The sequence below is a fragment of the Hyperolius riggenbachi genome, chromosome 6 (genome assembly GCF_040937935.1).
Source record: "Hyperolius riggenbachi isolate aHypRig1 chromosome 6, aHypRig1.pri, whole genome shotgun sequence".
NCBI classification, from domain to species: domain Eukaryota; kingdom Metazoa; phylum Chordata; class Amphibia; order Anura; family Hyperoliidae; genus Hyperolius; species Hyperolius riggenbachi.
In genome coordinates, this window is record NC_090651.1 from 227,140,149 (window position 1) to 227,163,965 (window position 23,817).

The 23,817-nt window shown below is 44.9% G+C and overlaps 1 long non-coding RNA gene across 2 annotated transcripts in view; it reads right to left on the reverse strand.

Moving 5' to 3' along the window:
• LOC137522669 (uncharacterized) overlaps positions 1-23,817 on the reverse strand; it is a 54,043-nt gene that overhangs the window by 23,541 nt on the left and 6,685 nt on the right. The window contains exon 2 of one of the 2 annotated variants that reach the window (XR_011022391.1): positions 13,513-13,545. The exons of the other annotated variant lie outside the window; for it this stretch is intronic. This is a non-coding gene — a long non-coding RNA (uncharacterized lncRNA). The remainder of the gene's footprint in view (positions 1-13,512; positions 13,546-23,817) is intronic. 2 annotated transcript variants of the gene reach the window in all.

The following is a 23,817-nucleotide window of genomic DNA, read 5'->3' on the forward strand; positions in this document are numbered from 1 at the left end:
ACGCCATAGCGGGAACGGGACGCCGCGACTGCAGTGGAGGCGACACCGCTGGGCTATTGTGCCCGATACGCGCAGAATACAACTGGATTATGGGAGTGCGCACTCAGCGCAGGGCACTATTGGAAATTTTAAAAGGTTTTATGGATATCTGCTACTACTGAGTCGTTGGCTGGTTTTGCCTCTGCTTTAGACCCACCTGGATTTGAGGTGGTGTATATCTGGTGAGCCTGCATTTTTTAAGGGAACTACGTAGATGTTCACAGTCCAAGTGGAGCACGAGTGAAGCACTTTAAAGGGGAACTGAAGAGAGAGGTATATGGAGGCTGCCATGTTTATTTCCTTTTAAGCAATACCAGTTGCCTGGCTCTCCTGCTGATCCTCTGCCTCTAATACTATTAGCCATAGCCCCTGGACAAGCATGCAGCAGATCAGGTGTTTCAGACTTTAAAGTCAGATCTGACAAGACTAGCTGCATGCTTGTTTCTGGTGTTATTCAGATACTACTGCAGAGAAATAGACCAGCAGGGCTGCCAGGCAACTGGTATTGATTAAAAGGAAATAAATATGGCAGCCTCCGTATACCTCTTACTTCAGTTCCCCTTTAACACTTTGGGTGTTTGCATGACCGTGTTATTTTAGCAGTGATGCACTATGTCTAGTTTTATTTGATTTTACAGGTGGCATAACAGAAGAAGAGGAGCGCTGTCTTCTGTTGTGATTGCACTAGGCACTTTATTATATTATTATATTGGCACTCATTTTTCCCTCTTAAAGGGACCCCCTATAGATGTAATTATTTGATTCTATTTGGTATACAGTCCTACCTTTGTACAATGGATTTTTTAAATGTTGTTTTTAATTGATGTTTCAATAAAGAATATATTGTATTGCCTACATCCAGTCTGGTGTGGAGTTGTAGAGGTGTTCCTTTTTCCCCAGTTTTGTAGTTCATGTCTACACCATTCTGCACATTCTGGTTTAAGTGATAGGCTAATTAGTATTGTTTCCAATAAATTTTCTGGTTCCCTATGTATTTAATTTTATGGATGGTGCTTATCCACACAATTATATCAGAGATTTCAGCTCTCTGTTTCCACAGTTAGGAACATATTGAGGAAATGGAAGACCACAGGCCCAGTTCAAGTTAAGGCTCGAAGTGGCAGACCAAGAAAAATCTTGGATAAACAGAAGCAACAAATGGTGAGAACAGTCAGAGTCAACCCACAGACTAGCACCAAAGACCTACAACATCATCTTGCTGCAGATGGGGCCACTGTGCATCGTTTTACCATTCGGCACACTTTACACAAGGAGATGCTGTATGCGAGAGTGATGCAGAGGAAGCCTTTTCTATGCCCACAACACAAACAGAGCCACTTGAGGTATGCTAAAGCACATTTGGACAAGCCAACTTAATTTTGGAATAAGGTGCTGTGGACTGATGAAACTAAAATTTAGTTATTTGAATATAACAAGGGGCGTTTGCATGGAGGAAAAACAACACAGCATTTCAAGAAAAACACCTGCTACCTACAGTAAAATGTGGTGGTGGTTCCATCATGCTGTGCGGCTTTGTGGCCAGTGCAGGGACTGCGGATCTTGTCAAAGTTGAGGGACGCATGCATTCCACTCAGTATCAGCAGATTCTGGAGACCAATGTCCAGGAATCAGTGACAAAGCTGAAGTTGCGCTGGGGCTGGATCTTTCAACAAGACAATGACCCTAAACACTGCTCAAAATCCACTAAGGCATTCATTCAGAGGAACAAGTACAATGTTCTGGAATGACCATCTCAGTCTCCAGACCTGAATATCATTGATAATCTGTGGTGTGAGTTAAAGAGAGAGCTGTCCATGCACGGAAGCCATCAAACCTGAATGAACTAGAGATGTTTTGTAAAGAAGAATGGTCCAAAATACCTTCAACCATAATCCAGACTCTCATTGTAACCTACAGAAAGCATTTAGAGGCTGTAATTTCTGCAAATAAAGGTTCTACTAAATATTGATTTCATTTCTTTTTTGTGGTGCCCAAATTTATGCACCTGCCTAATTCTGTTTAAACAATTATTGTACTCTTTCTGTAAATCCAATAAACTTCATTTTACTTCTCAAATATCACTGTGTGTCTCCTATATGATATATTAAACTGACATTTTTTATCGTAACAACCAATGATTTATACAGGAAAATCATGACAATTAACAAGGTTGCCCAAACTTTTGCATCCCACTGTAGTCGTGTCACTGACTGTCGGCCTAGGGCGGTAAAAAGTACAAATCCGGCCCTGAGCCAAATTATTGTCATTGTTTTCAAAATAATTACATATGACAGCCTCCATATCCCTCTGAATTCAGCAAAAATGACTCTCAGGGGAGTGGGAATTTAAATTTGTTAAAAGGTATATGACTACAAAGGCTGAAATGTTCATAGTCCATCTTGAAAAACAAGGAATAAAGTTGTATTCAGTAAATCTGACTAATGAGCCCTGCAAGTATATTTGACAATAAAATGAGTGTGTTTTGCAGGACATCCATTAATTACAGCCATGTGGCATTGCATAGAAATGAGCTCAATACAGTAATGACTAGGGCTATTAAAAGGGCACATCCTTAGCCTAAGGTAAAGTCATCAATAGAAATAAACTGATTTTTAAAGAAAAAATAAATATGTTGTGTCTGTTACTTTGTCAGTAAAATGCACTAAAGCTAGTATTGTTTTTTCTGATTACATTTTTAGATTATAAGGTCAAATGAATCCTATGAAAAAGGAAAAGACAAAGATAATACAGAGAGTCAGTTTAAGGCCTCTTGCACACTGCAAGCGATTCCGATTCAGATTCCGCTTTTTAATCTGTTTTTACATCCGATTCAGATTCCGATTTGCAGTGTGCAGGGAGCAAACTGCCTAAGGCCTCTTGCACACTGCATGCATTTCAGATTCCGATTCCGCTTTTTAATCTGTTTTTACATCCGATTCCGATCCAGATTTTTAATCTTAACTGCATGCTGCGTTTTTTGATCCGTTTTTCTGTTGAATGTATTCAGGGAAAATCGGAAACGGAATCGGAAACGGAATCGGAATCGGAATCGGAAAACGGATTTGCAGTGTGCAGGGAGCCTAATAGAGTCATTTATCCTATTGATCACTACTTAGCTTTGACCTATGAGGTCTGTGATTTTATCTACACTGAACTTTATGCAAACTTAAAAGCCGCAGAATTGTCTACAAAAAGAAAACAGTGTCTTAACAATTCAGCTGCAGTACAATGTGGATTTAGAAACTTATTTTCCTTTCTTTTTACAAATATAGTTTTCACATTGTTGTAATACATGACAGGGTATTTTTTCTTCTGATGAATATGATATAGGCTTTCTGTATTATTTGTATCAGTGATGAAGTCTACAGTATATTCTTTCAAGTAGGGCCGAATTTACCTTAAGGTACTGTAGGCACGTGCCTACACGTGCCTGATGATGGAAAAGCAGCATACTCTCATCCCTTTGAGCCTTTCTTCCTCCTTCCTTATGCAGAGTCCTGAGCAGAGCATGAATTAGAGGTTACTCAACCAGCTCTTGGTATTCCACTGCTGAGATCTCCCGTCAGTCAGGAACACCAGTAGCTACTTAATACTGAGGGTACCTCTAGCTACCTAAAGCTAAGGGGCACCTGTAGCTACCTATGACAGTTAAGGGAGAAGTGACAGCTGGGCTAGCCAGCACACTTTTGGTTCGGCAGGGTGTTTGTAGGTTCATGGAGGGCGAGGTCTGGGGTGCGAGGACATCTGTGCCCATAGGCTACTGTGATGTAAATGTGGACCTGCTTCCAGGCATGGAGGAGAATGAATAGAAGGATATGACTGGGCATAGGTAGAGGGATGGGAAGTGTGTGGGGATAGACAGTTGGGTGGGTTTTATAGCATAAAGATGTCTTGATGGCATTATTGGTGGTGTAGTAGGTCATGTATTGTCTGCTAAATGGATTACCATCTGAAACATACGAATATTCAGTCTTTGCCGTGTATCGGATGGCAAGAGCTGTAGATCATGTGGCATTAAATGTAAATAAAAAAAACACACTGTCCATCTTCTTAGACTCTTGTCTTTGGTCCAGCTTTGAACTCATACATTGTATGATCTCTGCTAATTTGTTCTTCTGTCTTTCTCTTCGGCTGTGACCAAGTTTTGTAGGCCTAAATGACTCAGTGACACAGTTAATGCTTCTATCTCTGGGGTTTCATATTCGGTTACCCCAGTGCCCATCTCTTATTGCATCTTGTAAATGCTCAGTAAAGAGGCGGTCTCACTTTTTGGATCAGTAGGTTGTTCCATGTTACCTGAAATACCAATGAGAACCTTGCATACATTATTCATTGCAGTTGTAAAGGCAGGTTGAATTATACGTCTTCTGTACTGACAACATTGTTTCTCATGAGGTCCAAAGCAGCGTGCCTCATCACATCTTCATAACTAGGGGGTAGGGTATTTTGAACAAAAGGTTTACATTGGTGGTTAATAAATAGTGTAACGTTTGTGGAATATCTCCGTGGTCAGTGCACAGGATGTGCGCTGACACTGCGGAAATCCTCCACAAATGCCTGAATAACAGAACCCAGCTGTAGTGCAACACACCTGTAGAGGGGAATTCCCACTGGCAGATGGAGCTGTGGAGTGCAGAGGAATAAATCCTCCGCACTGCCACAGATGCCAAATAGGAATTGTACGAAGGGAAGCAATATAGGGCAAGATAGCCCCTAGTGAAAGAGAGTGAGCACAGAGACAGAATGTATGTATGTCCAACAATCTAGTCGCCACCTGGCGATGGTGAACACACAACAGAAGACCAAGTGTAAAGGCCATCGCAAGAGATGGCGATTGCTAACAGCGACACAAGACTGAGTAAAGACAGAGCATAGATATAGTAAGAAAGACACAGCACACAATAATGATCAGAACGCCAAAGAAAATAACAAACGCGGTCACCGCGCGAAAAGCGCAACAGCGACAAAACACGTTAATGGCGCGGTCTCCGCACAAAAAGCGCCACAGAGACAAAACACGCCAACTTTAACTAACACATGAATCCAGAAACACAAACAAACAAATAACGGAAACGCTTGCTAATCGGTTGCCTTACTTCAGGCAATAGCAAGCATTTGCTCTGGACAAACAGACAACAGGAACAAGACAGATAGGATCCACTGCTCTTCCGCAAGAGCGAGTGTGATCCGTACAACAAGACAGACAAAAGGAGTAACCAGCAGCAACCGCAGCTGAGGTTAAACTCAAAGACAGAATACAGTGAGATCCACCACCTCTAACGCTAGGGCGAGTGCGATCCAAACAGACAGATCGATTTCCTGTCGACCGCCGCTGGCAACCGGACAATCGCAACAGAAGGACAGTACAAGGCAATACAGGTAACAAAGAACCTGACTATGCTAGCAGGAATGCTAGGGCACTCCCAAGGAACTACTCTAAGATAGCAATATTAGCAAACAATAAGCAAAGGGCTGAGACTCCAGGTAAGTTAGCAGAAACAAACCATCATGACCAGCAAGGAATTCTGGGAGAAAATGGAATTTATACTGCAAGCCATCAAAGCAATTTGCATGACAAGTGGATGCAAATTCCTCACCAGAACAGCAACTCTGCAAGTTGCGGAGTGAAGACAGGTCTCTTTTCAGGGACCTGCAGCACTCAGACCTAAAAAATGGTCAAAAAGCTGTCTGCCTGTGCAGACAGCAGAGCAGATCATTACAGTCCAGATGTTCCTTAAAACTGATATTTTCAACAAAATAGTCTAACTGAACACTCATGAAGGTCGGGTCAGCCCGACACAAGGCCCAATTCCAGAGTAAATCCTCCCGAAACCGAACTCATCGGAAGCAGAAGCCACTGAAACATGCCCATCAGTACTACAAGCCTCAGCGTAACACCCATCAGAACTGTGAGTGCCAGAGAAGAACCCATCGAAACTCTCCGAGCAATACCCACCACCTTCCAGGGACCGTCCAAAAATACCAAACCTCCCACAATACCTATTCGAAGTGTCCCTATCAACACAGAAGCCACTGTTGATCCCATCCAGGGTACCCAAAACAATTTCTCCCAGAATCTCCCATAACACTTTGAAGCTCCGCAGAGATCCCAAGAGGCCAGAATGCTCATTAGGCTCACATGGAGAACTATCAAGATCCCCTATAGAACCCATGACAATTCCGGATTCAGGATTACCAGGACAACCATCAAGATCAGGGCTTTCAGGGACCACTTCTGGGCATGCAGGCAGGCAGGCAATATCAGAACATGTCTCCACCGAGGAAGCATCTGAGCATGCTGGTAACCGAGACACACTTGGGCATTCTGGCTCACAGAGCGCATCAGGGTACACTACTACAAGAGAAACATCAGGATATGTCGAGGAACTGCAAACCTCAGAGTCCGTCACGACAAGACCAAAACCAGGACCGGGTAGAAAATCATCACGAGTAGTGGTTACAAGTACTGGTGTTTCAAAAGAAGACTTGGACTCAGACTTAGAAGTCTCTGTGACTGTAATTGCATCTAACGGAAACTCATCATAGACTATGCATGACTGAAGCTCCACAAGAGCTGCAAAGGTAGTCAGCATAACAGCAATGCCCACAGAAGTGGGCAATACCTCAGAAAGATCTGGGGGGCAGGAGGCATCTCCTAAAAATTCTGCACCCTTTGGGAGAAACTTGGAGACCTCCAGAACACCCAACAAAACCTCAGGAGTATCATTTCCCAAGTTTTCTGACAAAGTCATTGAGGATTCTGAACTATCCATGTTACAGGGCAAAACATCAAATACATCTTGCGGACCGGGCAAATGTCCCAGGGATGGTTCTACAAAATGCTGAGACTGAATTTCATCTTCAACAACAGGATGCACAGGAATATCTACTGGAACAAACACTGACTCCCTGGCTCTAATCTCACTGCACACAGAATCCTGCATAGCAGTCAAACTAGACTGCAATTCCAAACTGGCAGAAAGACAGGTGAGAGTAGTTGCAATACCTGAACGAGCCTCTAGGTTTACTGCAGGAGATTTTATGCAAGGCAACATTGACTCATCCAGAGTACAGGGTGGAGAGTCCGTGCTTTCTTCAGAGCAAGAAAGGGACTCACAAATGTCAGTGCAAGTGGACATCATTGTTTCATTCATGATACAGGGTGGACTCACAGAAATATTCTCTGGGCTAGGCAAAGATCCCTCAAAATCAGAGTGAGACATAGATTTATTTGCAGACGAAGTTGCGACAACAACATGAGTAACTTTATTAGTCATGTTAACATTACTCTTGAGGTTGCATAGTTTAGTAATTTTCCCCATAGCAGGATCATAGATGGACGATCCTAAAGAATCACTGGGAGAAAAAGATCTGTTTTCAAACGACAAGGGATCCCATACATCTCTGAGAAAACTGACACATTCATTCAATTCAGATCGCACAGGGTCTAAACTCACTTGCTTTACCCCAGAAATGCAGGAACACTCATCCGATAACGGTGTCTCCTTATTGGAGTCAATTGGTTGGTGTCTGTGCAATTCATCCAAAATCGTCTGCCACACACAAATCACCGTATCCACAAAACACTCGTCACACTCATCAGATTCAATCAAAGTGTACACAGAATCAACACAAGCATTAAGAATCTCTTTGCTTTCTGCGATGTAAAAATCGCAAAACGCCTTCCAATCAATCTCGAACTACTCAATCAAAGCCCCAATCTCCCACGGAGCAAATGGAGGCTCAAATAACTCTGTATCAAGGTAACACTCATATGGGTTGGGATCAGGAACATGCATAGATTTTCTTACTGCTTTAATATACTGAATGGTTTTGCATGGAAGGGATAGAACAGCTGACTGATTAGCAGGTACACACTCATCAAGAATGGGTGGTAAACAAGGCAGTTTAAACCAGTGGGAAAAAATCAATGTAAGAAACTGATAAGGATTATCATTCCAGGAATTGCTTTTCAAAATCTCATAAGCGCACACAAACAGATCTCCTTGCAATAGAGTATAAGCTAATTGGAGAGCCGACGTGGACGAATCAGTAATTTAAAAGGTAGAATTCAGAAAAAATCTTACACATTCAGAAAAGAAGTCCTCTTTGGTTTCAGAGTCGAGTTTTTTAAAGCTCTTAAAGGTATAAGAACCATATTTGACAAAATCGTACAAATCGGAAATTCCCTCTACACTGGAAATTTCGGTTTGGCTGGTCATACTGTAACGATTGTGGAATATCTCCGTGGTCAGCGCACAGGATGTTTTCTGACACTGCGGAAATCCTCCACAAACGCCTGAATAACAGAACCCAGCTGTGGTGCAACGCACCTGTAGAGGGGAATTCCCACTGGCAGATGGAGCTCTGGAGTGCAGAGGAATAAATCCTCCGCACTGCCACAGATGCCAGGTAGGAATTGTACGAATGGAAGCAATATAGGGCAAGATAGCCCCTAGTGAAAGAGAGTGAGCACAGAGACAGAATGTGGTGTTCAGCGCTTCACCTTTTTTATCCATATATGTTTAAGATTGCCTACCTCCTTTATTTCTGTCTTTTTCAGTAAGTGCTGTCCGTCTTGGCACAAACATGTGGGACACTTCTTCCTAGGCTATTCCATTATATGAGGCAGAAGAGAGGTCATATGGAAGTGCCCTGATCTCTACTACATATATGATCTCTGATGGGTCTGCAGACTGGGCTATTCTTGCTGCACGCTGACACTTCGATGGAGCTCATAGACAATAAAGTAGCCCATTTTGGCACTCACTGTCTTTCCACTAGAGGATTCTGAGCAACTTTCTGTGATTTTTAGACCATCGGAGAACTTGTGAAATCCAAAATCGTTTTCCTCTGACCTTTCCTTACATTATTTCACTTTGAACATCCATCAGGCACTGTAGGTAATGCTTTTTGGCACTAGAAAAACATTAAGCTGGCATGATGCTAGAACAAAGGCTGACACAATAAATGTTATTTCTATTGTGGTTCTTTACACAGTGTTAAAAAATGCCTGAACTCTGGATGTCTTTTTTAAGTGAAAACTACTTCAGTGTTCTGAGCCAGAATTATGTATTTAACTTAAGTATGCTTCTGTGTTGTCTCATTAAGCATCTTCATCTTCACTTTCTCAATAGCTGATTCTGCTAACAGTCAGCAGCAGTTTCGAGCTTCCATCTCTGCCCCAGTCCTTGTGTGAGCAGTGTTATTTCTGAACAGTCTAGAAGCAGAAATTAACATTTGAGAGTCAGAAAAACAGTGCCAAATGCATTTAATTTAATTTTTTATTTGCACGATGGTGGCCACCATGACAAAGGGACAATGCATTCTGCAGCTCTGAACAGATAGATTAAATGGCAGTATTAGAGAAACAATGTTATTTAGATCTGTAGAACATAACAGAGAGTAGATCGAGTGAAGGATGCTTTAGTTCAGGTGTGCACCAGGGGTCTAGTCCTGGGAAAAAAGGTGAGGACTCACCCTAAAAACCCCTGCGCCACGCGTAGCCAAAAAATGGGCATGGTCAAGCATGGCGTGGGCGTGGTCATGGATGGGGCCAATTATACATGAACTTAGCAGTGGTGTAAAAGGTCTGCCGGGGAAGTCTGAGCTCTACCGTAGTGTATCCCCCAAAAATAGATGTAATCTGACAGCATTTCACCAAAAAGACACGTAATCTGGCAGAAATTCCTCCAAAATACAGATAATATGGCAGTGGTTCCCCCAAAATAGACAATCTGGCAGGAGCAGTTCTCCCAACATACACATAATCTGGAAGCCGTTCCCCAAAATACGCGAAACCTGGCAGTGGATCACCCAAAATACACGTAACACCTAAAATACATGTAATCTGGCAGCAGTGGTCCCCCAAACATACACAATCTGGCAGCAGTTCCCCAAAATACACATAATCTGGCAGCAGCCATTCCCCTAACATACACATAATCTGGCAGCTGTTCCCCAAAATACACTTAATCTGTTAACAGCGGTTATCTGCTAATCTGACAGCAGATCACCCAAAATAGGTACCCCCAGCATAGGTAGCCAGGTCTATAGGTGTCCCCAGTATAAGTAGCCATGAGTATAGTTGTCCCCAGAATCGGTAGCAAGGTGTATAATGTCCCCAGAATAGGTAGCCAGGTCTTTGGGTGTCCCCAGAATAATTAGCCAGGTCTATAGGTGTCTCGAGTACAGATAGCCAGGTGTAGGTGACCCCAGTACAGATAGCCAGATTTTTAGGTGTCCCCAGAATAGTTAGACAGGTCTATAGGTGTCCCCAGTATATGTAGCCAGGGCTTTAGGTGCCCCCAGAATAGATAGCCAAGTCTATAGGTGTATCCAGTACAGATAGCCAGGTGTATAGTGTCCCCAGTACAGATAGCCAGGTATATAGGTGTCTCCATTATATGAAGCCAGGCCTATAGGTGTTCCCAGTATATTTAGCCAGGTCTATAGGTGTCCCCAGTATATGTAGCCAGGTCTATAGGAGTCCCCAGTATATTTAGCCAGGTCTATAGGTGTCCCTAGTATATTTAGCCGCGTACATACAAAAAGGGCGCCCGGACAAAAAGGGCGCGGGGTGTAAACGCTAATTAATAATTAATCATTAATAGCGTTTATAAAAATAGTGTGCTATATTTCGTTTACAAATAATGTTTTACAAAATTATAAATCATTAAATTATGTTTATGAAATCGGCAATTGTGAAAACGTTAATCTTCCCTGTTTCAAAAGTGAAACTTATAATTACGTTTATTAAAAAAACGATAATATATGTTTAACCTCCCCGGCGTTCTATTGAGATCGCCAGGGAGGCTGCGGGAGGGTTTTTTTTTAATTAAAAAAAAACTATTTCATGCAGCCAACTGAAAGTTGGCTGCATGAAAGCCCACTAGAGGGCGCTCCGGAGGCGTTCTTCCGATCGCCTCCGGCGCCCAGAATAAACAAGGAAGGCCGCAATGAGCGGCCTTCCTTGTTTTGCTTAGATCGTCGCCATAGCGACGAGCGGAGTGACGTCATGCCGACGTCCTGACGTCAGCCGCCTCCGATCCAGCCCTTAGCGCTGGCCGGAACTTTTTGTTCCGGCTGCGCAGGGCTCAGGCGGCTAGGGGGGCCCTCTTTCGCCGCTGCTCGCGGCGAATCGCCGCAGAGCGGCGGCGATCAGGCAGCACACGCGGCTGGCAAAGTGCCGGCTGCGTGTGCTGCACTTTATTTGAAGAAAATCGGCCCAGCAGGGCCTGAGCGGCAGCCTCCGGCGGTGATGGACGAGCTGAGCTCGTCCATACCGCTCAGGAGGTTAATTGTTATAATTGTATATTATTGTGAATAACCTTCATTTATGGTTTGTTCTTATAATAAAATCTGAAAATATTCTTTATAAAGATGAAATAAATATAACTACGTTTGTAATAAGTGTTGTAAAACATTAGTAAGTATTACTAAAATTTTACTAAAACTATACCTAAGCCTACTCTTACACAGAACCCTCCCTGTACCTATCCCTAACCCCTAGACCCCCCTGGTGGTGCCTAAACCTAAGACCCCCCTGGTGGTGTCTAACCCTAAGACCCCCCTGGTGGTGCCTAACCCTAACCACCCCCCTGGTGGTGCCTAAACCTAAGACCCCCCTGGTGGTGCCTAACCCTAACCACCCCCCTGGTGGTGCCTAAACCTAAGACCCCCCTTACTGATCGCTTTATTATGTGGATAATAATGTTTTACTAATTGTGGCTGCAAAAAATATATTGCAATTTACGTTACGTACTGATCGCTTTATTTTGTGAATAATAATGTTTTACAAACAGTAAGGGATAAAACTTTAAATAATGTTTTAATTAGTTAAATAAGATAAATATGTTTAGTATTTTTATAAATGTTAATTCAGCACGGGTGCATTTTATAAACGTAAATCACCACAAGCAGACTTATAAATCATTAAAAATCTCCTGGCGCCGTTTGTAAACGTTATTTATCTCCGGCGCCCTTTTTTCCTGCTCAGCGCCCATTAAACGTTTTTTATTATGAGAGTGAATGGCGGCGCCCTTTTTGTCCACTAGCTGCCTGCGCCCTTTTTTCCTGCTTCCTATTTAGCCAGGTCTATAGGTGTCCCTAGTATATATAGCCAGGTGTCCCCCTAGCAGGAGGGGTGAGCTCAGAGAAGGGGGAGCGGTAGGTACAGCAGTAGAGAAGGAGGGACGTCTCCCCCCCTTCCCTCACCTTAGGGCTCCCCCTCTCTCGCTCTCCCCTCCAGAACTAAAATGTTGCTGGCAGCCGTCGGGATTTACCTCTTCCTCATTCTGGCGTGAGATTGAGCTTTCCATTGCCGCTACTCTGGTCTGGTCTAGACCAGAGCAGCGGCACGCAGTAAGCTAAAATCCACCTGATGAAAGCCATCGTTAATTGGCTGAAACGCGTTGAGGTGAAGAAACGCTATTGATTTGTGTGGGCAACGCAAATATAGGATTGGAACCGGGTATGCAGTGAAAGTGCGCAGCTGCTGCCCGTGAACGAAGTTCCAAAGTCCTATGGTGACGTCACCGTGTTAAGCTAATCCCAGTGTAGCCCAGCCGGGCGGAAGTGCTGAGAGCGGCTCGCTGAGCCTGACGGGCGGAAGTGACGCGGCCTGTGCGAGATCGCCGGTTTGGAGTAGACGCCTGGGAGTTGCAGCTAAAGTAACTATTACGCTTTTGAGGAGCGCTGAGGTGGACACAGGTGGACAAGCTATTTGGAAAAAGTAATACTGACACAAGGACACGTGAGTTTTGTACAGCCTGTCTAAGTATATACCACTTATGAAGGTGCTGGACAAGGAAGTGTAATTTCTTAAAAGGAACTTTAGACACCACCGATATTGCGGTGAAGTGGATGTTTTTTACAATTTTTGCAGTTTTTTTTCAATAGTAAAAAGGAGAAAATCCATTTTTATTGCTTTCATAACTTTGAGAATATTGAAGGGCCCTTCAATTTGGGTGTGTGGTGTATGAATGATTGACTAAACCATTGAAATTATATATGGGATAACTTGTGATTTTATTGAAATTTCGTATTCTTTGGGTTTGAGAATAAAATAGTATTTGGAGTATATGGCACGCAGTACTTACCCGGCGCTTGGAACGAGGAGGAGGTAAGTCCCGCCTGCTGCCAACCGCCTGCACATTTTAGTTTGGGAGGGGAGAGCTAGGGAGGGGGAGCTCCAAGGTGAGGGAAGGAGGGGAGACATCCCCCCTTCCCTACCACTCTGCCCAATGCTCCCCCTTCACTGTGCTCTCTCCCTCCACACATGCCAGGGTAGGCGACGTGAACCCTCTGAAAAAGCTGGTGGACATCGTCCACACGCGTTCACGCCCTACTAGACCGCTGGTGTGCACTAAACTATGCTTTCTAAATGACAAATAGCTAACATCTAAAGTCTTGTGTAAATGTAGCCTTAAAGTAAACCTGTACGTTTATAAAAGTAAAAAATCTGATACTTACCTTGGGGAGAAATTCTTGAAGCTTGGGCATGTGCTAAAAAAAAAGATATGTTAAAATGTACAAACGTTATTTACTTATGTATTTAATCAACACATAAGAATAACATGATTTTAAACAGCATGCAAAAGATGGTCCCCTTTGGGTGGTGGCCAACCCTTGGGGTGAGCTGTCTGCAGTGCCCCCCCCCCCCCCTCCGGGTGCAGTTGCTGCTCTCCTTAGCAGTGATAGGGGACAAACAGTATCTCGCTAGTAGTACGAAGTGGACAGAGGCGCTATTCATGCTACTAGCGAGATACTGTTTGTCCCCTATCTTATTACCTGATGAAGTGGGCTGTGCCTGCGAAACGCATTGCACCTTTGGGAGTACTAATAATAAAAGTGTTTATGCAATTCAGATAGTCTATCGTATCTGCTTTCCGGAGGTAAGTCCACCGCTTCCTCCCAGCTACTTTTAAAAATGTTTATTACTTTTTATCCTGCTGGCGCCTCTGTTCTCTAGTGATTAGTTTAGACCCAGCACATTCTGGCAAGCTTATGCACTATGCATTTGTGCCATTTTAATTAGTCAGTAGACAATTGACAGCCAGTATATAAGTCAGGTGATACCTGGTCTGAGCACACACCTCTTTTTTCTTTTGTATGCATAGCATGATCTTATCAGGCAGACCAAAATGTTGACAGAAAGAACTCCTGAGAGACAAAAGTGCATCATGTGTGCAAGCATTTACATGTGGTTTAGGCTGTTATTGTCATAATATAGCAGCCATTTGTGATATTGTATATAATACAGAAGCATTTTTTTGTTCATTTTCTGTCTGCTGTGTACTATTTTAGATGTGTATGTGTAATGCTGGGGCGGTATACTTTCTGAGTCAGCGTGTGTGCTCAAGACTATGTAGCTGGGTAATGGTAGAGGCTACACAGATGGACACAGGAGTAATGAACCAGGTTACTCAATCCTGAGTCAGCTTGATTACAACCTGCTAGCTGAAAGACTCTCATAACAAATACATGCAATATTATGCAACAACATGCATGTAGGAAATCCAGGGCTATCTGGCTACAGTTCAACTGCAGCAAGCAAAAAAAGGAGTTATGACAGCATCCTGAGCTGCTCTGAACTGCAGAGTGATTGCAATTGACAATGAGACTTATTGCGAATGCGCAACCGAATGCAAGCAGATAAGTCAGAACTGCCTGGTTGCAGTTCCACTGCAACCGACAGAACATGCTACAGGAGAATTCCTGACAGTATGTATTTTAAGAGGCCATTGAGGCAGCTGGCTTTGGAAATAATTGTAATCTTGCTGAAGGAAGCTGCTAATTTGATTGTCTGTATGGCAGTGTAAAGTACATTTGCATTCAGTTTCCTCTGGACACTGTGGCCTCCAGCAAGGAAACAGTTAATTAGATAATGACCAACTCCTTTGTCCTGCATCCTGAAAAGGTGCTGCATTGCTTTGAAACCTATACATGTAAACGGCTACCTGTTATTCTGAATATTGGTCTAGATACTAAGTGGGACAGGAAACCCTTGAAATTTGCATGTCACAGCAAGCCCAGATGTGACAGGGGGCTCTGCAAATGGTGATATCACAATCTGGGGAAATTGCATTATTTCTGGAATTGCACATTAAGTGCCTCCAGGCTACAAATCAGCCTATAAGAGCCAGCATAGAACACTCAAAACTTGTACTTCCCCAGGAGCTAGCAACACACTAGAAGTGCCCCGGCTACTGGTCGGAACCGGGGACTCCTCGCAAACATGCTCTGATCTGTATGCGGGTAACGTTTTATTCCCGCTTTTATTTTGTTCATGAGCAAACTGTGTTTTTGTGGGTGTTTTTGTCATTTTTACTTTGTTTTTGTAAATGTTTTGTATATTCACCTTTCTGCACTATTCCACTTTTTGTCTGGAATATAAAATATTTATTTAAAGGGGCGCTACTGTGAAAAACTGTAACATTTAAAATATGTGCAAACATATACAAATAAGAAGTACATTTTTTCCAGAGTAAAATGAGCCATAAATTACTTTTCTTCTATGTTGCTGTCACTTACAGTAGGCAGTAGAAATCTGACAGAAGTGACTAGTCCGTCTGTTTATAGGGAATTCTCAGGGATATATTTATTTTTTAAAAGCACTGCCAAAAAACTGTGTAGCGAGCAGGGAAGCTGCCAGCATCATTATTTAAATCCTTTTTCAGGAATATCTTTATAAAGAATAAAAGCCTTGCTGAGAATCCCCTATGAAGAGATGGACTAGTCCGAAACCTGTCACTTCTGTCAGACTTCTACTGCCTACTGTAAGTGACAGCAACATAGGAGAAAAGTAATTTATGGCTCATTTTACTCTGGAAAAAATGTACTTCTTATTTGTATATGTTTGCATATATTTTAAATTTTACAGTTTTTTGCTGTAGTGCCCCTTTTATAAATTCTTCTGATGTACTAGCAAAACTCATAGTCGTGGAGAGACTGCAGTGTAATTTGCATTACAAGTTCAGTGCCTGATTGTGTCTTGCTACTGTGTGATTGTATTTTGTGTGTGGCGTTCACGTATTTTGGCCTAAGCGCAAAGCTGACCCAAATACAAAAACGCTGGACTGAGTTCAGACCACTCGACAGCAGAGTGGGAATTGTTGGAGTGTCTAGCAGCAGCTAGTGGTGGCAGTGAGAAGTGCTTTTGAGGGGTGACAGCCTTGTGTTAGCTTGAATAAGGCTGCTTCCCCTAGCGATCTGGTCCAACCCCCAGTCGGGAACCGTTTCTGCAGGCTTGCCATGGGGCCGGTTCCTGAAATTATTGGTGGCAGTGTGGTGGAATCGCTTAGTACATTAGTATGCAGTTTAACTCCCTATCCTGTGTACTAAAGGCTGGAACTGTTAGAAGCAACTAGCCTACAGAAGTCTACTCAGTGCAGAATCTATATACTTTTTTTTCACAAAGGTACACACTTGGCATTTTGCTTCCCCTTCCCCCTTATTTCAATTTTTTTGTTTGGCAATACGATGGCTCAGAAAGCAACCAGCTACGAGAAACAGAATCAAAATGACTTACTCAACCTGTGTGAGCACAGAGGCATCGAGACGGTGAGAGGCCCGACTAAGGACCAGTTAGTGTCACGGAAGAGCCATGAGACCAGGGAACACAATCACAATTAGTTTCCTGCACTGATTGGTGTAGTGTTGCCAGATCAAGATTTTATGTCTAGGGGGTAGCAGACTGTGAGCCTGTGAGTCTCTGGTTTCATAGCTGCTATAGGAACTCTTTTGTCTCTGACTGTCCCAAGTTTGTTTAATTAGCAAGGAACAAAGGATTTCTTGTCACAGGCAGATCACAGCTAGGTGAAAAAAGATACCATTTGGTGAACCTAGCAAACTGAGCCTTCCACACAGCATGGCTCAGACTCAGTGGAGCCATGTAGACAGCTTAGAAATACGTGGAGTTTATGATTTTTAGCCCGTTTAAGGAATACCCTTCATATGAGAGGTATGAAAGTTATCTCATTCTGCTGGCTTGGATCTTATGAATATTTTAATATTAAATTGAGGCCACTGACATACCCAGAACCCGAGGTATTCCGCTACTTCGTAACCGGGCATGCAAAAGCACCCAAGTTTGATGTCATATGAACTGTCATATTCTGAGGAATATGAATCTGTGACTGTTGTGTGTGCAGGAAGCGTAAGCTGAGATATGAAAAATGTCATATTTGGTGGGCATCAGAAACCCACCCAGGAGGTGAACCGCACCCTGTCCAGCCCCTGGGCTGAACCTGAGACCCCACCCAAAAAGTGGATCATTCAAAAGTGCTTGCCAGAGACTCCTCCTTTATTCCCCCAATTCCATCTACAGGGAAGCCTGCTGCTGCTTTGAGGAAGAGTAGTGGCTATCTTGTCTGAACTGGCTCATGAACTGAAACATAGAACTGCACGTGTTTTCGCAGAAAGGACATATTTCACCTGACTTTAAGTATACATATTTTCTTCCATTTTTATTTTCATACTGCGCTACTAATGTCTCTATAATTGTTGATTTTAATGATTTTCTGTATATATTAATTATTTATATTGCATTAATAATAAAGACTTCTAAAAAGTCATTTTATTTGTTCAGCTACCCCTGCTATTCAGCCCCACAAACTGAACTCTAGCTTCTGTAGAGTCGCTACTATTGTTGATGGCTAGATAAAATAGAGTGTGTTTAACTGTTTTATTTGCAGGTATTAGTCTCTGTATAGTTAGGACTCCTACCATTCTGTAGGAGTGGTGGCAGTTATACCCTGAAATAGTGTGTAGTCTGTATTACCGTAACTCACAAGCTCCCTTCTAGTCGGTCTGCTGCCAAAATCCCAGTGGTTTCTGTGCACCGATTGCGACCACATATTGCATGGTCTGTGTGCTGAAACTGATTGGAAGGCATTGTGCAGTCCGGCCACTAGGGGGCTTGTGACAGTTAGTTTGTGCCCTCCAAGAGTATGATGAGGCAGAGCAAGCCTGCGCTCCAATGCCAGCAGAGACAGCTCACAACACATCAGAGGATGAATCCCTTCCACCACAGGATGCGAGTGCGACGATGTCCTGGATATGGATACGGAAATGACATCTCTGGAAGCTGATCTACAGCTACTAGGCTCGGCTGATCCCGAACTGCGCCTAAAGCTGATCCTGGAACATCGGCAAGCAGAGAAGGAAATACGACAAGCAGAGAGGGAAATACAACAAGCCGAGAGGGAACAAGCTGAACAGCGACATCAGGCAGAGAGAGAAAGTGCTGACCGGTGACACCAGGCAGAAAGGGATAGAGCCCATCACCAAAACCAGCTGGAGCTGGCTAACCTTCAGCAGCAGAACTGGTCTGCTGGACCCGCAGAACGCGAAGGTGAGCGAGTCCACAGAATCCCCCTGCATAATTTCCCCGCTATGGACAAGGACTCTGACATATACACTTTCTTACAGGGGTTTGAAAGGACTTGTCGTCAATATGGGGTGCCCCGAGAGCAGTGGGCAAGATATCTCACACCAGGGCTGAGAGGCAAGGCCCTGGAGGCATTTATGAGTCTTCCCCAGGAGGAAGAAGCGGTCCTTGAGGCGATTAACCACCCTGGCGTTCTATTAAGATCGCCAGGGCGGCTGCGGGAGGGTTTTTTTTAAATTAAAAAAAAACTATTTCATGCAGCCAACTGAAAGTTGGCTGCATGAAAGCCCACTAGAGGGCGCTCCGGAGGCGTTCTTCCGATCGCCTCCGGCGCCCAGAATAAACAAGGAAGGCCGCAATGAGCGGCCTTCCTTGTTTTGCTTAGATCGTCGCCATAGCGACGAGCGGAGTGACGTCATGGACGTCAGCCGACGTCCTGACGTCAGCCGCCTCCGATCCAGCCCTTAGCGCTGGCCGGAACTTTTTGTTCCGGCTACGCTGGGCTCAGGCGGCTGGGGGGACCCTCTTTCGCCGCTGCTCGCGGCGAATCGCCGCAGAGCGGCGGCGATCGGGCAGCACACGCGGCTGGCAAAGTGCCGGCTGCGTGTGCTGCTCTTTATTTGAACAAAATCGGCCCAGCAGGGCCTGAGCGGCAGCCATCGGCGGTGATGGACGAGCTGAGCTCGTCCATACCGCTAAGAGCAAGCCATCATTAAGCGATACCACCTCACGCCAGAGGTGTATCGCAAACGTTTCAGGACAGTACAGCAAGGTCCTTATAACAGTTACCTGGATCATGCTTGCAACCTGCGCACTGCCTTCCAGCAGTGGTTAAAAGGACTGTCTGTTGAAACCTTTGATGCCCTGCAGGAACTGTTGATCAAGGACCAGTTCCTACACACTTGTCCTGCTGAGGTCCGGCTGTTTGTGCTGGATCGAGAGCCAAAGACAGTGGTTGAGGCTGCTGAAATTGCAGATTCCTACACAGCCCATCGAGCATCCGAGTCCCGGAGGACTACTGCACCCAGCTAGAGGGGAGAATTGATCGCTAAACCTGCTTCTCCCATCACCCAGAGGAGGCAAGCACCGCTGTCTCCTGGATTCAAGCCACCAAACACTGACACCTGGAAATGCTTTGTATGTGACAAGGTGGATCCTATCAGCGTGACTTGCCAAGAGAGGAAGAGGGAGGCTCCAAAATCCACTGAGGCTCCAAACCCCAGTGAATTCCAAGCATTTTTGTGTTCTACCAGGAATGCCACTAGCTATGCAGATAATCTGCAGCTTGTCATGATTGAGGGTACAGTTGCCACTGGGCTGAGAGACACTGGAGCAGAAGTGACTCTCATACATCCCCAGCTTGTAAATCCAGAGCAGTACATTCCTGGGAAGATGATTGCTGTCAAAGGAGTTGGGTGTGTCACCCCAGCCATACCCACCGCATTGGTCCACCTGGATTGGGGGGCGGCAGTGGAATGAAAGAAGTTGGGGTAACTGATAAAATCCCCACCAACGTTTTGCTGGGTACTGACCTGGGATGGTTAGTAGCCCGGTATGAGCCTAGTCACACCCCCGTGGTGCCTGCATCTCCACCAGAAGTCCCGAACTCATGTAAGGTACTGTGTGATAACTCTTTGCAAATGGGGGAGGGTGCTGGTGAGTCTCCAGGGGATAAGGACAGTTTTCTATGAGCGAACCCTAGTAAATCTCCAGTGCCTAGGCCTGGAAGGGGACATGTTGATACAAAGAATGCAGATACTGATGATGTCATGTATGACGCATGGACTATCAATGCAGAAACTGTTGATGCTACTTGTGAAGTGCTGAATAGCGATTTGTGTAATGCAGATAATGTCGATATTGTATGTGGTGTTCTAAATGACAATATGTGTAGGGCAGATAATGTTGATGTCATATGTGTTGTGATACATAATGCTGTGTGTCATGTGGACACTCCGTCAGCTGCAGGAGTAACCAGCAGTGTTCGTTGGCTGCAGCAGATGAACTGCCCACTGAAGGGGCAGATGGCACCAGGCCAGATCCTTCCCCTTCAGATGATTTTTAGATCAAATGTATGAGCGATGATATGTGTAATGCGGACACTCTTTCAGCTGCAATGGTAACCAGCAGTGCTAGCGGGTCTACAGCGGAGGGACTATATCCACCAAAGTGGCATATGTTGCCGGGTCAGCAGCACCCGCTTCGGAATCTGGCCCTGAGGGCTCGGGAGCCTCTCAGTTTGCAGCCTCCCTGGCGCAGGTGACAGGCAACACTGAGCTCTCTGGGGCTGTTCGATTTGACAGCAGCCTGGAAGAGCTCAGGGGTCTGGCCAGCAGGTCCCCAGCTGGGAGGGGCAGGCAGAGAGGGTTCTGGGAAGTTATTCCCTCAGAGCCGTCTGAAGTGGAGGAGGCAGACCGACAGATAATCGTTCCCCAAAGGGACAGAGAGGTAGCTCCTGCCACTATAGAGAAAGTACGCATAGTGACCCTTCACCAGCTGCAGCACTGTCTCTATGGTCGCAAATTCACGGACGTCACTGACCATCATCCCCCTGGTTGGTTACGTCAGGTTGCCGGGGGCAATGGCACATTGCAGCAACCTGGCCTAGTTTTCCAGTCGTGTAGCTTGGAGCTAACTGCCAGGTGGGAAACCCTCCTGAGAATGCTAAGAAGTTACCCCACCAGGCCAGGCGGTCAGTGTAGGTGCTGGCAAGACGATTCGTGGGAATTATCTGTGGTGCGCCATTTTAAAAAGGGGAGGTGTCATAATATAGCAGCTATTTGTGATATTGTATATAATACAGAAGCATTTTTTTCTTCATTTTCTGTCTGCTGTGTACTATTTCAGATGTGTATGTATGTTAAGAAGCCAGTCTGGCAGCTGGCTTTGGAAATAATTGTCACCTGGCTGAAGGAAGCTGCTAATTTGATTGCCTGTATGGCAGTGTAAAGTACATTTGCATTTAGTTTCCTCTGGACACTGCGGCCTTCAGCAAGGAAACAGTTAATTAGATAACGACCCACTCCTATGTCCTGCATCCTGAAAAGGTGCTGCATTGTTTTGAAGCCTATACATGTAAACGGCTACCTGTTGTTCTGAATACTGGTCTAGATTCTAAGTGGGACGGTCTATCGGTGGACTCAATCCCGCTGTCACAAGCTACTTAACAAACCTGATCATTGGCTTGTTGCCAAACTCAGGGAGAAACAACAGCTAAATGGTGTCAGGAAGATCAGGCTATCTAATGGCAGGGAAACCTGCAACCCTGACGAAATCCATGACCGATTTCTTCAGTATTATGCCTCATTGTACTCCCAACCTTCCTCCTCGCCCACTCAAGACCCCCAGTCCTTCCTGTCGAACCTGCCAATCCCATACCTTTCACCTTTATCAGCAAGCTCACTTAACCTCCCTATCTCTTTAGATGAAGTCAAAGAGGTAATAAAACACCTCAAGAGTCACAAAGCCCCGGGTCCTGACGGTTTCGCTAAATTTTCTGCTATCTTAATCCCCCACCTAACTTCACTATTTAACTCTATCCTTAGAGGTGCCCCGGTCCCCCTTGAATTCTTAGCTTCCTCAATAGTAGTTATCCCAAAAGCAGGTCGCGACCCTTTAAATCCTCCTAACTACCGTCCCATATCCCTACTAAACTCTGACTATAAAATTTTTACCTCAGTCCTCGTTTCTCGCCTTCATAAATTCCTACCTTTACTCATTCACAAAGACCAGGTGGGATTTATCCCCCAACGTCAGGCCACCGACAACATCCGGAAACTCCTTAATATTGTCCACCATGCTCATCGCCTTAAACATCCCTTGGCAGTGCTCCTTCTTGATATTGAAAAGGCCTTCGATACCCTGTCTTGGCCCTTTATGCTTCATACCTTACAAAGATTTGGTATCACTGGTTCCTTTCTCTAGGCAATCAAATTGGTGTACTCCCTTCCAACCGCATCCCTCAAACTTCCCTCCACACGTCAATCTTCAATTAACATAGAAAGGGGAACACGGCAAGGTTTCCCCCTATCCCCAGCATTATTTGCTCTCTGCATGGAGCCTCTCGCAATCAAGGTTAGACAGGAATCAGACATTCAGGGTTACCAAATAGGCAGACGTATCTACAAATTATTATTTGCAGACGATTTGGCCTTAACTTTAACCAGTCCCACTACATCTATTCCCTTATTACTAAATCTATTATCAAGTTTTAAAGATCTGTCCGGTTTGTCTCTGAACATTACAAAATCAGAATTTCTTCCCTGCAACATTCCTAGCTCCACCGTTTCTGCACATGCCTCTCACTTTGGGTTTCATATCCAACATAAGTATGTAAAATATCTAGGTGTGAAACTTGCTAAAAATCCCTCTGATATGTTTCACCTCAACTATATACCCCTCTCTTATCTAATCTCCTAAACCTACTCGCTACCTGGACCAAGCTCCCGATTTCACTTAGTGGACGGATTCATGCAGTACGCATGACCCTGCTCCCTAAGATTCTCTACTACTTCAGGGTTCTCCCTATTTTAGTTCCTAAAGACTCTTTGGCCCCTCTTCAGAAGAGAAGTCTCTAAATTTATATGGGCTCACAAGCCTCCCCGAATATCCTCTAAGAGGATGCAACTTCCTAAGTATGCAGGGGGCCCAGCCTGTCCCCAACTTCTACAATTACTACATAGCTTCTCAATTAGCTCATATCCCACCTTCCCAGGCTGGACCTAGCGCACCTTTATGGGTAAGCATTGAATCATCTTTACTGAAGCCATTCACAGTTGAGTCCCTGGTTTGGTCTTCACTGGTGCACTCTTCCCAACTTTTATCTGCCTCCCCCTACACCCTACATACCTTAACCACTTAAGGACCAGGGGTGTTTTGCAGGATCTTTGCTGCGTGGGCTCTCCAGCCTGCAGCACAGATCAGGATTTAGCCAGGGCGATCAGAGTTACCCCCTTTTTTCCCCACTAGGGGATGTCCTGCTGGGGGGGTCTGATCGCCGCCGGCTTGCTGCGCTTTGCGGGGGGGGGCTCTTCAAAGCCCCCCTCCGCAGCGTTTTCGGCGCTCCCTGCCTTCCCGTCCCTCCCTCTCCCTCCATGGGCTGCGCAGGACGGATATCCATCCTGCGCATTGAAGGATAGGCTTCAGCCTATCATATGCCAATCAGAGGCTGGGGATTGCCGATCTGCCTTACGGCGCTGCTGCGCAGCAGCACCGTATGATGTAAACAGCGGGGATTTCTTCCCCGCGTGTTTACATTTTGCCGGTGAGCCGCGATTGGCGGCTCTCCGGCTGTTCACGGAGACACCCTCCGTGGACTGACATGGAAAGGCCGCTCGTTTCCATGGGAAACAACTTAAGACCTGCCGACGCCTATGGGCGTTAGCTGG